Source organism: Coregonus lavaretus (assembly GCF_964263955.1).
Source record: "Coregonus lavaretus genome assembly, chromosome: 5".
NCBI lineage: Eukaryota > Metazoa > Chordata > Actinopteri > Salmoniformes > Salmonidae > Coregonus > Coregonus lavaretus.
This window is the reverse complement of record NC_139992.1, coordinates 64,469,096-64,484,139: the sequence shown is the minus strand read 5'-3', so window position 1 is coordinate 64,484,139 and position 15,044 is coordinate 64,469,096. Positions and strand designations below refer to the sequence as shown.

Genomic DNA, 15,044 nt, shown 5'->3' with positions numbered 1-15,044 from the left:
ATGTATTTATTTTAATTGATTGATTTCCTCATATCAACTGTAACTCAGTAAAATCTTTGAAATTGTTGCATGTTGCGTTTATATTTTTGTTCAGTATAATTCAAGTCTTCAAAGATAATGTTGCATTATCATGTCAGCAACGTAATAATTACAATGGATTCTTTACCCAGTGGTGGCAAATATGATATGACGCTATTTTTGCCCTGCAGTGGACAGACAATGACTGACTTTAATGATGACTTGCGCAGTGTTGCATTCTAACTTTCATGTCAACACTTTTAAAAAAAAGGTACATACAATAAACATTAAGTAATTAAGAAAGCATGTGCAACAGAAAGAGAGAGAGGGTCAACATAAATCAGAGGGAAGCCAACTCAATGTATTCTGTGTTGGTCTGCCTTTGCAGTAGGAGGGGCAGTGGAGGACCAAGGCCTGCTTCTGTTTAGTGTTCAGGAAGCCTAATGCTTGGTCGTTGGTGGTTCCACCACTGGCTGCCCCTGGGGCTGGGTTTGTGTGCGTTACTCCTTTTTTCTCCAGTTTGCATGGATAAAATGAGTGAAGGTATGAACACATTAAGGTACAGTAGGTACAGTAGCCTGTCTAAGGACAAACAGAGCTGCACACTTTACATGGATTGAGAGACTGATTGATTGTCTGATTGGTTCATTGATTGATTGAATTGATTTGATAATTAAAAGTATAAAGCTGCTCCAGCCAGATTAAAAAATTACCAAAGATAAAACACAATAATGCCCAAAGAAGGCTGATTTCCAATGTGGTCCTCTTTTTCCATTTTGATTCTCAAAAGTCCATATTATGTTCCTCTATTTAGCCTGTCAAATGATGGCTTACTTCCAAAGAAGTCTTTGTTCAACTAACACAACATCATTTTAAACACGTCTATTAAGGAAGAACACATGGTCTCGATTAAAAGTTAAATAATGTTATTTATTCATTAGCTCCTCTTCAGTTCCAAATCAAAACGAAAATGAGGAAAAACTGACGTAGACAAAATTGGAGAGTATCACCTCATGTGGAATCTAAACATGTGTTTGGTGAGGACTAGAGAATGAAAACAGTTGTGTTGCTTGTATTGACTTTCCATCAGCCACAGGCATTAACATAAATTGTCCCTGTCTAAGAAAACATTTAATTGACAGGATGTGCAAGGCCTATAATAACCAACAAGGGTGAAAGTCCCTTTGCTGTATAAACCATCCAGACAGAAAAAAACTGTTAGTTGTTATTCTGTACACACATTTGACAAACAGTTTCCTCTAAGCATAGCAAGAACATCAAAAGGTTGCCATTAACTACAGAACTGTTGTTTTTCTGAATGCATTCTTCTTCTATCTGCGTCCCAAATGACTTATGGGCTCTGGTCAAAAGTAGTGCACTATATAGGGAATAGGGTGCCATTTGGGATGTATCTTCTGTAATCCATCATCAGGATGCCATGTTGCTTCCCATCTATGAAATAGTAACAGTGGGCCACTATCAGCAAAGCCACAGCCAGACCTGTGTTTAATTAATCCTTTCTTGGAACACCAATATAGGCACGTTGGTGCTTTATCAGTTGACACATTGCTGAGCTCCACAGTTTATTTGACCTATGATGTTTTCCATGGCCCTGAGTCAGACATGCTTCATACAGTACCTCACATTCGACATGGTCGATGGTTCATACCCTTTTAAAACCAATATCAATAAAAAGAAACATGGCATAATGGTTCAGCAAGGCAAATAAAAATTATTGCGATAGCTGACAGAAGACACCACTAAAAGGGTATCACTGCTATTGCTAACCCACATAACCATGGCTATTTCCATATATTTTTTAAGAATACAGAATTAGAATATTGAACTGTGTTAACCCTTAGATGCACAACATGGGCATTTAAGCTTAATATCCTTGTCATCTATCGCCCTCCAGGTTCCCTTGGAGAGTTCATCAATGAGCTTGACGCCTTGATAAGTTCCTTTCCTGAGGATGGCTCACCCCTCACAGTTTTGGGGGATTTCAACCTCCCTACGTCTACATTTGACTCATTTCTCTCTGCCTCCTTCTTTCCACTCCTCTCCTCTTTTGACCTCACCCTCTCACTGTCCCCCCCTAATCACAAGGCAGGCAATACGCTTGACCTCATCTTTACTAGATGCTGTTCTTCTACTAATCTCACTGCAACTCCCCTCCATGTCTCCGACCACTACTTTGTATCCTTTTCTCTCTCGCTCTCCTCCAACACTACTCACTCTGCCCCTACACAGATGGTAATGCGCCGCCGCAACCTTCGCTCTCTCTCTCCCGCTACTCTCTCCTCTTCCATCCTATCATCTCTTCCCTCTGCTCAATTCTTCTCCCTCCAATCTCCTGATTCTGCCTCCTCAACCCTCCTCTCCTCCCTTTCTGCATCCTTTGACTCTCTATGTCCCCTATCCTCCCGGCCGGCTCGGTCCTCCCCTCCAGCTCCGTGGCTTGATGACTCATTGCGAGCTCACAGAACAGAGCTCCGGGCAGCTGAGCGGAAATGGAAGAAAACTAGACTCCCTGCGGACCTGGCATCTTTTCACTCCCACCTCTCTACATTTTCTTCATCTGTTTCTGCTGCTAAGGCCACTTTCTACCACTATAAATTCCAAGCATCTGCCTCTAACCCTAGGAAGCTCTTTGCCACATTCTCCTCCCTGCTGAATCCTCCACCCCCCCCCCTCCTCCTCCCTCTCTGTGGATGACTTCGTCAACCACTTTGAAAAGAAGGTTGACGACATCCGATCCTCGTTTGTTAAGTCAAATGACACTGCTGGTCCTGCTCACACTGCCCTACCCTATGCTTTGACTTCTTTCTCCCCTCTCTTCCAGATAAAATCTTGCGACTTGTGACTGCAGGCCGCCCAACAACCTGCCCGCTTGACCCTATCCCCTCCTCTCTTCTCCAGACCATCTCCGGTGACCTTCTCCCCTACCTCACCTCGCTGATCAACTCATCCTTGACCGCTGGCTATGTCCCTTCCGTCTTCAAGAGAGCGAGAGTTGCACCCCTTCTCAAAAAACCAACACTCGATCCCTCTGATGTCAACAACTACAGACCAGTATCCCTTCTTTCTTTTCTTTCCAAAACTATTGAGCGTGCCGTCTTTAGCCAACTCTCTTGCTATCTCTCTCAGAATGACCTTCTTGATCCAAACCAGTCAGGTTTCAGGACTGGTCATTCAACTGAGACTGCTCTTCTCTGTCACGGAGGCTCTCCGCACTGCTAAAGCTAACTCTCTCTCCTCTGCTCTTGTCCTTCTAGACCTGTCTGCTGCCTTTGATACTGTGAACCATCAGATCCTCCTCTCCACCCTCTCCGAGCATCTCCGGCGCGGCTAACTCTTGGATTGCGTCCTACCTGACCGGTCGCTCCTACCAAGTGGCGTGGCGAGAAGCTGTCTCCGCACCACGTGCTCTCACCACTGGTGTCCCCCAGGGCTCAGTTCTAGGCCCTCTCCTATTTTCGCTATACACCAAGTCACTTTGCTCTGTCATATCCTCACATGGCCTCTCCTATCATTGCTACGCTGACGATACACAACTAATCTTCTCCTTTCCCCATTCTGATAACCAGGTGGCGAATCGCATCTCTGCATGTCTGGCAGACATATCAGTATGGATGACGGATCACCACCTCAAGCTGAACCTTGGCAAGACGGAGCTGCTCTTCCTCCCGGGGAAGGACTGCCCGTTCCATGATCTCGCCATCACAGTTGACAACTCCGTTGTGTCCTCCTCCCAGAGTGCGAAGAGCCTTGGCGTGACCCTGGACAACACCCTGTCGTTCTCCGCTAACATCAAGGCGGTGACCCGATCCTGTAGGTTCATGCTCTACAACATTCGGAGAGTACGACCCTGCCTTACACAGGAAGCGGCACAGGTCCTAATCCAGGCACTTGTCATCTCCCGTCTGGATTACTGCAACTCGCTGTTGGCTGGGCTCCCTGCCTGTGCCATTAAACCCCTACAACTCATCCAGAATGCCGCAGCCCGTCTGGTGTTCAACCTTCCCAAGTTCTCTCACGTCACCCCGCTCCTCCGCACACATCTGTTACAAGACCATGGTGCTTGCCTATGGAGCTGTGAGGGGAACGGCACCTCCGTACCTTCAGGCTCTGATCAGTCCCTACACCCAAACGAGGGCATTGCGTTCATCCACCTCTGGCCTGCTGGCTCCCCTTCCTCTGCGGAAGCAGAGTTCCCGCTCAGCCCAGTCAAAACTGTTCGCTGCTCTGGCACCCCAATGGTGGAACAAGCTCCCTCACGATGCCAGGACAGCGGAGTCACTCACCACCTTCCGGAGACATTTGAAACCCCACCTCTTTAAGGAATACCTTAAAGGGATAGGATAAAGTAATCCTTCTACCCCCCCCCAAAAAAAAAAAAAAAACTATTGTAAAGTGGTTATCCCACTAGCTATAGGGTGAATGCACCAATTTGTAAGTCACTCTGGATAAGAGCGTCTGCTAAATGACGTAAATGTAATGGGCCTGGGAGGCCCACAGGAATATTGGTTCTATCCACGGTACTCCAATACCAATGATCCTTACATCTAAGGGTTAAGTCACAGATGCATATCTGGAACACCTGGCTGGGAGAGATCTACTCTTTCTCTGACAGTTTGGGGCTTTCTTCTGCACTGTTGTTAGCAACAAGCAAACACCTCAGACTTTTACATGGCCATGGGGTCATTCACCTTCACTCAAAGTCATTAGGGTGAGATAAGCACACATGATAACCCACAGTACATTAGGTATACATCCCAAATTATACCCTATTCCCTATGTAGTGCACTACTTTTGACTAGGGCTCATAGGGTACTGTGTAGGGAATAGGGTGCCATTTGGGATGAAGCCAAGCCGTACCAGCATCTACTCACAGGTTGATAACCTGCAAAGAATGCCATCATGAAAGGACACATACACAGATCAGCCTAATCACTCAGACTTATCACACAACTCACTGGTTGCGTCCCAAATGGCACCCTATTCCCTACATAGTGCATTGCTTTTGCCCAGAGCCCTATGGGCCATGGTCAAAAGTAGTGCACTATATAAGGAAATAAGGTGCCAGTCATTTGAGACAAAACCTGTAGCCTGATAAAACACCTGGATTCCCAGAGTTAAAGTTACTGTATTTGGCAGTGGTGGAAAAAATACCCAATTTTCATACTTGAGTAAAAGTAAAGATACCTTAATAGAAAATGACTCAAGTAAAAGTGAGTCACCCAGTAAAATGAGTAAAAGTCTAAAAGTATTTGGTTTTAAATATACTTAAGTATATTTTAGCAATTACATTTACTTTTGATACTTACCGTAAGTATCAAAAGTAAAAGTATAAATCATTTAAAATTCATTTTATTAAGCAAACCAGACGGCACGATTTTCTTGTATTTTTTAATTTACGGATAGCCAGGGGCACACTCCAACACTCAGACATAATTTACAAATGAAGCATGTGTTTAGGTAGTCTGCCAGATCAGAGGCAGTAAGGATGACAAGGGATGTTCTCTTGATAAGTGCGTGAAATTGGACCATTTTCATGACCTGCCAACCATTCTAAATGTAATGAGTTATTTTGGGTGTCAGGGAAAATGTATGGAGTAAAAAGTATATTATTTTCTGTAGGAATGTAGTGGAGTAAAAGTAAAAGTTGTCAAAAATGTAAATTGTAAAGTACAAATAAAAACGACTAACTACCAGTTAAAGAGCTATTATTTTAAGACAGGCTGGAGATCAGTTTTTATGTTGCACAAAGTGTTTATGTCAACCCATGTGGTGAAGTGCTATATGCTTATCACATTGAACATTGAACTGCTCAACCAGACATGGAGAAAACTCAAGGCGAGACCCTTAGAGGAAATGTAGCAATATCAAAAGCAAAACATAAGTGTATGTAGAGAACGGGACATTTCTGCTATAAATGTGTACTATGCAACATGTACGGTAGGACTACAAAACATGATGAAAGATATACTGCACTCCGCAACTACCTCAGGTGGACCATGTCTGCATCCCAAATGACACCCTATTCCCTATTGAGTGCACTACTTTTGACCAGGCTCTGGACAAAAGTAGTGCACTATATAGGGAATAGGGTGCCATTTGGGATGCACAATGAATCACCAGGATGACAAACAGGTGTACAACACTGAGGGGGCCTGCAGTTAAATACAAAGGACATAATGAAAGGAGAATGATGGGGACAAATCGGATGACATATGTGTGAACACAATGTCCAACCTTATCCGCAGTAGAATCACACTTGTTGGGGCTTTTGGTAAACGTGACACACTGTTGACCGACAGCTGGGAAAACATGAGTGAGAGAAATCGGGTCCATGGTATACAGAGACAATGGTACTGCTTGTCAATAGCATCAGGAAGCTCATAGGACACTGACAGGACTGTGATAAGGCTAGTAACAACCCTGTAACCCGCTCCTCTCAACACAATGTACGTCCCAAATGGCACCCTATTCCCCATAGGGCTCTGGTCAAAAGTAGTGCACTATATAGGGAATAGGGTGCCTTTTGGGATACACAGATACCAGCTCATTGCTTGACCACATAATGATGCTGGGGTGTTGTCGTCAGTTTTGTAGCTATAGGCCTAACCAATGCCCCATAACAGTTCAATTTGCCAACTGTGACTGTAGCCGAGTCATGTCATATCAAACCATAATAATTAAGCTATTACTAGGGTTGAAAAATTCCAGTAACTTAAAAAATATCCCAGGTTTTTTATAAATCCACATTGGATGATTCCAGATTTCCTGCTTATTCCCTCCTGATTTCAGGAATCTTCCAACTGGGATTTCTGGAAAACCTGGGCATTTTACATGACCTACTGTAACACCAACCAGCTCCATTGTCTCCCTATAGTCAGTGTCTGGACAGGGAAAAGTGCTGACCAAGACCAGCTCCTATTCAAGGCCGTCGTTAGGTTCTGGGTGCCCAACATAGTAGCTGACTGCCAGAGCACAGCTGGCGAGAGAAGATTACTATTACAGTGTTAAATATTAACTGGACTTCCTGTTCAATCACCTGCGTTTCATTACTTATGGCACTACTCATGTCCAACTGATTATGGATGAAGCTCAATAAGAAGAAATCCAACAACTCTAAAATTCCAAGAATAGAAGACTAGAAAAATGAATATAAATGTTCATTATTAACCTAGAAATGGTCATTGTTGTCGTTCATGCTGGCAATGGAAATCAAATTCCTTTCAAACAAAATCCATCAGATAATAGAATGGTTTTAGAATGCTTCAGAGGGGGCAAAGCCAGGATGATTTACATCAGTCACTTCAATCCAATGTGATGAGACCCTCACCCCAAGGCTAAATAAAATACACTACATGATTTTCTAATAATCTACTTGGCAGCTCTGCTTCTAGCTCCTAAGCAACTTTGCAGTATTTTTTTTTTTGTGTGTGTTATTTCTTACATTATTAGCCCAGAACGTTTTTTGTGTTATTACATACAGCCGGAAATAACTTTGGGATTTCAGAACGGCGGTAACTCACCAGCATTATGACCAGAAATACGACTTTCATGAATGTGATCCTTTGTTCATACCCGCCAGGGCAATTGAACTTATCCCAGAGGCTGCTACAAGACGCCACCAGCAGAGAATAGGTATTCGGAGTGCACTTCTAGTCCGACTCAGGAGGCGTGCACACCATCCACCGCTTCCGAGTATATTACTCGCTAATGTTCAGTCCCTGGACAATAAAGTAGACGAGCTCAGGGAGAGGATCTCCTTCAAGAGAGACATCAGGGACTGTAACATACTGTGTTTCACGTAATCATGGCTCTCTCCTGATATACTGTCCCCGTCCATACAGCCAGCTGGCTTCTCAGTACATCAGACAGACAGGAATAAAGAACTCTCTGGAAAGAAGAAAGGCGGTGGTGTATGTTTCATGATTAACTACTCATGATGTGATTGTGATAACATATAGGAACTCAAGTACTTTTGTTCACCCGACCTAGAATACCTTTCAATCAAATGCTGACCGTATTACCTCCCAAGAGAATTCTCTTTGGTTATAGTCACAGCCGTGTATATTCCCCCTCAAGCCGATACCACGACGGCCCTCAAGGAACTACACTGGACTTTGTGCAAACTGGAAACCACATATCCTGAGGCTGCATTTATTATAGCTGGGGATTTTAACAAAGCAAATTTGCCTGTTGTACTCGCGCTTCAAAAACTTTTGAACATTGTTACTCTCCCTTCCGGGATGGCTACAAGGCCCTCCCCCAACCACGCTTTGGCAAATCAGATCACGACTCCATCCTGCTCCTCCCTTCCTATAGACAGGAACTCAAACAGGAAGTACCCGTGCTAAGGTCTATTCAAACGCTGGTCTGACCAATTGGAATCCATGCTTCAAGATTGTTTTGATCACGCGGACAGGGATATGTTCCGGGTTGCCTCTGAAAATAACATTGACATATACACGGACATGGTGACTGAGTTCATCAGGAAGTGTATAGGGGATGTTGTTCCCACTGTGACTATTAAAACCTACCCAAACCAAAAACCATGGATAGATGGTAGCATTCGCGCAAAACTGAAAGTGAGAACAATTGCATTTAACCACGGCAAGGTGACTGGGAATATGGTTGAATACAAACAGTGTAGTTATTCCCGCCGTAAGGCAATCAAACAGGCAAAACATCAGCACAGAGACAAAGTGGAGTCGCAATTCAACAGCTCAGACACAAGACGTATGTGGAAGGGTCTACAGACAATCCCGGATCACAAAAGGGAAAACAAGCCACGTCGTGGACACCGACGTCTTGCTCCTGGACAAGCTAAACACTTTCTTCGCCCGTTTTGAGGATAACACAGTGCAACCAACGCGGCCCGCTCCCAAGGACTGTGGGCTCTCGTTCTCCGTGGCCAACGTGAGTAAGACGTTTAAGCGTGTTAACCCTCGCAAGACTACCGGCCCAGACAGCATCACTAGCCGCTGGAGTGTTTACTGACATATTCAATCTCTCCCTATCCCAGTCTGCTGTCCCCACTTGCTTCAAGATGTCCACCATTGTTCCTGTACTCAAGAAAGCAAAAGGCAACTGAACTAAATGAATATCACCCCGTAGCACTCACTTCTGTCATCATGAAGTGCTTTGAGAGGCTAGTTAAGGATCATATCACCTCCACCTTACCTGACACCCTAGACCCACTTCAATTTGTATACCGCCCCAATAGATCCACAGACGATGCAATCGCCATCGCACTGCACACTGCCCTATCCCATCTGGACAAAAGGAATACAGTGAGGGAAAAAAGTATTTGATCCCCTGCTGATTTTGTACGTTTGCCCACTGACAAAGACATGATCAGTCTATACTTTTAATGGTAGGTTTATTTGAACAGTGAGAGACAGAATAACAAAAAAATAATCCAGAAAAACGAATGTCAAAAATGTTGTAAATGTATTTTCATTTTAATGAGGGAAATAAGTATTTGACCCCTCTGCAAAACATGACTTAGTACTTGGTGGCAAAACCCTTGTTGGCAATCACAGAGGTCAGATGTTTCTTGTAGTTGGTCACCAGGTTTGCACACATCTCAGGAGGGATTTTGTTCCACTCCTCTTTGCAGATCTTCTCCAAGTCATAAAGGTTTTGAGGCTGACGTTTGACAACTCGAACCTTTAGCTCCTTCCACAGATTTTCTATGTGATTAAGGTCTGGAGACTGGCTAGGCCACTCCAGGACCTTAATGTGCTTCTTCTTGAGCCACTCCTTTGTTGCCTTGGCCGTGTGTTTTGGGTCATTGTCATGCTGGAATACCCATCCACGACCCATTTTCAATGCCCTGGCTGAGGGAAGGAGGTTCTAACCCAAGATTTGACGGTACATGGCCCCGTCCATCGTCCCTTTGATGCGATGAAGTTGTCCTGTCCCCAAAGCATGATGTTTCCACCTCCATGTTTGACAGTGGGGATGGTGTTCTTGGGGTCATAGGCAGCATTCCTCCTCCAAACACGGCGAGTTGAGTTGATGCCAAAGAGCTCCATTTTGGTCTCATCTGACCACAACACTTTCACCCAGTTCTCCTCTGAATCATTCAGATATTCATTGGCAAACTTCAGACGGCCCTGTATATGTGCTTTCTTGAGCAGGAGGACCTTGCGGGCGCTGCAAGATTTCAGTCCTTCACGGCGTAGTGTGTTACCAGTTGTTTTCTTGGTGACTATGGTCCCAGCTGCCTTGAGATCATTGACAAGATCCTCCCGTGTAGTTCTGGGCTGATTCCTCACCGTTCTCATGATCATTACAACTCCACAAGGTGAGATCTTGCATGGAGCCCCAGGCCGAGGGAGATTGACAGTTCTTTTGTGTTTCTTCCATTTGCGAATAATCGCATCAACTGTTGTCACCTTCTCACCAAGCTGCTTGGCGATGGGCTTGTAGCCCATTCCAGCCTTGTGTAGGTCTATAATCTTGTCCCTGACATCCTTGGAGAGCTCTTTGGGCTTGGCCATGGTGGAGAATTTGGAACCTGATTGATTGATTGCTTGCTTCTGTGGACAGGTGTCTTTTATAGAGTGTGCTCCTAATCAGCTCGTTACCTGTATAAAAGACACCTGGGAGCCAGAAATCTTTCTGATTGAGAGGGGGTCAAATACTTATTTCCCCTCATTAAAATGAAAATCAATTTATAACATTTTTGACATGCGTTTTTCTGGATTTTTTTGTTGTTATTCTGTCTCTCATTGTTCAAATAAACCTACCATTAAAATTATAGACTGATCATTTCTTTGTCAGTGGGCAAACATAAAATCAGCAAGGGATCAAATACTTTTTTCCCCTCACTGTACCTACAGTTGAAGTCGGAAGTTTACATACACCTTAGCCAAATATATTTAAACTCAGTTTTTCACAATTCCTGACATTTATTTTAAGAATGTGAAATGTCAGAATAGTAGTAGAGATAATTATTGAGGTCAGGGCTTTGTGATGGCCACTCCAATACCTTGACTTTGTTGTCCTTAAGCCATTTTTCCACAACTTTGGAAGTATGCTTGGGGTCATTATCCATTTGGAAGACCCATTTGCGACCAAGCTTTAACTTCCTGACTGATGTCTTGAGATGTTGCTTCAATATATCCACATTATTTTCCTTCCTCATGATGCCATCTATTTTGTGAAGTGCACCAGTACCTCCTGCAGTAAAGCACCCCCACAGCATGATGCTGCCACCCCTGTGCTTCACGGTTGGGATGGTGTTCTTCGGCTTGCAAACAACCCCCTTTTTCCTCCAAACATAACGATGGTCATTATGGCCAAACAGTTCTATTTTTGTTTCATCAGACCAGAGGACATTTCTCCAAAAAGTTTGTACGGGGCTTCTCCAGTGTCGCCACTCCCCTAATCCGCCTGCTGCCGAAGGACACGGCCTTAACATGGACAGTGGCGTGCCAGGAGGCCTTAAACACCCTCCAGCGTGCACTGATTGAGGCCTCCTTGCTCACCCCAGACTGACCCCACCTTGCCCTCTATCCTGGACACGGACGCAAGCAATGTGGGAATGGGTGGGGTGCTGGCCCAGGTGGGGCCTGAGGGGGAGAGAGTGGTGGCTTACTTCAGCAATACAGTCAACAAACACGAGTGCCACTACTGTCTCACCCAGCATGAGCTCCTCGCTGTGGTGTCATCCATCAAACACTTCAAGTACTACCTGGGTGGCCTGCCCTTCATGGTAAGGACTGACCACTCTGCTCTCCAGTGCCTCATGTCTTTTAAAGTGCCAGAGGGGAAGGTCACATGCTGGTCGAAGGAGCTTCAGTCGTAAGCAGGGTGGGGGCACGCCACTCCAACGCCATGTCCGGCTGGCCCTGTACTGCAGACGGGTTCCGCCACTGTGAGCGGAGAGAGGCCCGTGAGAGAGCTGTGTACAGAGGAGGGGGTCTGTGACATATGTCATGTGCCTGTCTGCTGTGAGCTGCAGGCTGTCAACATGGCTGAATGGAGGCAGCAGCAGGAGCTGGACACAGTCAGTGCTACAGTGGGTGGAGGCGCAGCAGAGGCCAGCTACAGGAGAAGAGAGGTGGCGGTCCCCAAAGCACTGCAGGAGGCTGTGCTCCAGGGCATGCATGGATGAGTAGGGACTGGACACTTTGGGGTCACAAAAACCCTCTGTTGCCACCGTCAAGGCTTCTACTGGGCTCAGCACAAGAGGGATGTGGAGGACTTTTGCCGCCGCTGTGACATCTGCACAGCGAGAAAGGGCCCTCTAGGCCGCTCTCATGCAGAGCTCCAACAGTTTCCAGTCGGGGCTAACATGGAAAGAGTGGGAGTGGATGTAGTCGGGCCATTCCCCACCAGACAGTGGAAACCACTGGGTGCTCACGGCCATGGACTATTTTACAAAATGGCCTACGCTCTGCCTGACCAGCAGGCAGAAACCATCGTAGACTCCCTCACAGCGGTTATGTTCACCAAGTTTGGCGCTGCGGAGTCCATTCAGAGGCAGAAACTTTGAGTGCCGTGTGTTTGCCACCATGTGTGAGCGGCTGAATATGCACAAGACCCGCACTACTCCACTCCACCCACAGAGCAACGGCCTTGTGGAGTGCTTCAACAAAACGCTTGTACAGCAGCTGACCATTTCTGCCAAACACCAGCATGATTGGGACAAGCATCTGGCCCTGGTCCTCATGGCGTGCCAGTACTCCACCTCCTGCACACCTGCTCTTCTCATGCTGGGGAGAGAGATCCGCACCCCTGCGGAGATGGCGTTTCGGCAGCCCACTGATAGCCCTGCTGTTCCTCCGGGGCCAGAGTACACCAGGAGACACCTTCGCCAGAGAACAACTGCTGAACGCAGGTGTGAGGCAGAAAAGGAAGTATGGTCTGGGTCTACAGCCCCCTTTGAAAGAAAGGCCGATGTCCCAAGCTCAACAGTCACTGGGTGGGGCCCTGCAGGGTCTTAGAGATGATGAGGGAGGTGGTGTGACGGGTCCAGCTCCCTCTGGGGAGAAAGGTGGTACTGCACTGGGACAGGTTAGCCCCATACAGAGGGGCCACTTCTCCTCCACAAACCCCAGGGACCCCCACTACCTGTCCCTCTGGCAATGACATTCCCCACACACCTAGGCACCGCAGACAGGGCTGCAGATGGCCCACTAACCCAGTCTCCTCTGTGCTACTGCAGGGTTCACCAGAGCCATGGACAGTATCCCCTGTGCCCCCATGTCCCTGCCCTCATCCCCTGGGCCCCAGAGGGTCAGCCCCGTATCACAGACTGAACACCCTGTGTCACGAGTGGACACTCTGCCCCCATCACGCCCACATGGACAAATGAGACCTCCGGGTCGCTTCCAAGACTTCCAAGGGGATGTTTAGCGACCCACATATAATAATATAATAATATAATATGCCATTTAGCAGACGCTTTTATCCAAAGCGACTTACAGTCATGCGTGCATACATAAAAAATTTTTTGTGTATGGGTGGTCCCGGGGATCACTACCTTGGCGTTACAAGCGCCGTGCTCTACCAGCTGAGCTACAGAGGACCACATAGACAGCTATGTGTGCCTAAGTTATGTTGTTCCTTTGTTGTGGTGCACTTTACCAGTACCCGGTTTTGCGGGGTCCGGCATGCCAGTCAACCTGTTGTCTGCCAACCAAAGGAATGCCTGGAATGGTCCGGTGCCAGGTGTCCTTGTGGAGGGGGGAGGAGGAGGGGTTTATCAGGAGGTCAGGCACTGCAGGTTGAAAGACCATGCTTGCTATTGTTTGATGTCTTTTTGCATCCTGACAGAGAGTTGGATACCTGTTGTTGTTTACTGATTTATTTGGCATATGCTACCGCCAGACAGTAGCCTGTGAATTCTGGTTAATAAACTGCTCAATTCGAGAACTCGATCCTCTGTTGTGGACACTTTTATTTAATTCTATATGTCCTCCAAGACGTATGATAAGTTAAGTCATCCAATTCGTATTCTATTGTATGACCGGGTAATATGAATGATATTGTACGACCGCTATTCCATTCATAATGTAACCCAATGTAACGTAATATATCATACTAAATGGAGCGTCACAGATTTAAGTACAGAACAATACAAATTGCCCTGAGAACACCTTGAAATAAAATACACTACCTGATGTTCTATTCATCTACTGCAGTGTTTATGTGCAACTTGGAACTAAAAAGCAACAAATGAAAAGCTCAACAACAAAAAAACAATAGATTGAAAATGTTGTGGTAAAGTGTTAGGCTACTTCAAATAATTCAGTAGAATAATGTCAATAGTAATTTCACAGATTTCAATTTAAAGTCTAAAAAAAAGTCGATGTATTTCTGGCCTGAAAATGGAAATCCATACAAACAACAATTGTAATGTTACATAAATAATACAGTAACCTAAATAAATAAACTAAGTACGCTATAATAAAAGTTGTCTATTGTCATGATCAGAGTTCCTTCATTCTAAACGTTTATGCAATAGCCTACCATGATCAGACAAACCTTTTGTAGGTGCAGTGATATCCCAGAGTTACAGGTAGGCTGAGACAAACATTTTCAATATTTCAGTTGGACTTACCAAAACAGCACGTTGCCAAGAGTGCTCCAAAATAGCGTCTCTCCAATTTGAACCGCTGCTCCTCTGCTCAAACTTTTCACTCTGAAGAGATAACCTTCTCCTTGAACAATTCAGCAGAGAAAATGTATCGCGCTTTCAGATAGATATGACACTCACGCGTCGGATTTATCGCCTTCTACTCGTAGGATCTTGCGGGATTCGTTGCCAGTATCAAACTTTTTGGAGTCAATCCTAACATATGTTTTGAGACCTTTCATTGGTCGTGCGAGAAGGGAAAAGGGGAGGTCTGAAAATCTGCAGCTCTATCCCCAAATGTACTGTCTGGTCTGGGTCACACACAGCATTTGTCAACTGTAAATTATATATGAACTATATGATGTATTTTGCTCTCAGCTTGAGGGTGTTTTGAACCATCTGCCATCAACTTCTTCCACTA

The 15,044-nt window shown here is 45.5% G+C and overlaps 1 protein-coding gene across 1 annotated transcript in view; it reads right to left on the bottom strand.

Annotated features, from left to right (window-relative positions):
• Window positions 1–14,764, bottom strand: part of LOC311130165 (myosin light chain kinase, smooth muscle-like) — a gene marked incomplete at its 3' end in the record, with an annotated part of 108,323 nt that extends 93,559 nt beyond the window's left edge. Inside the window, exon 1 of the mRNA XM_084162859.1 lies at window positions 14,609–14,764. The remainder of the gene's footprint in view (window positions 1–14,608) is intronic.
• Between the last annotated feature and the right edge of the window lie 280 nt (window positions 14,765–15,044).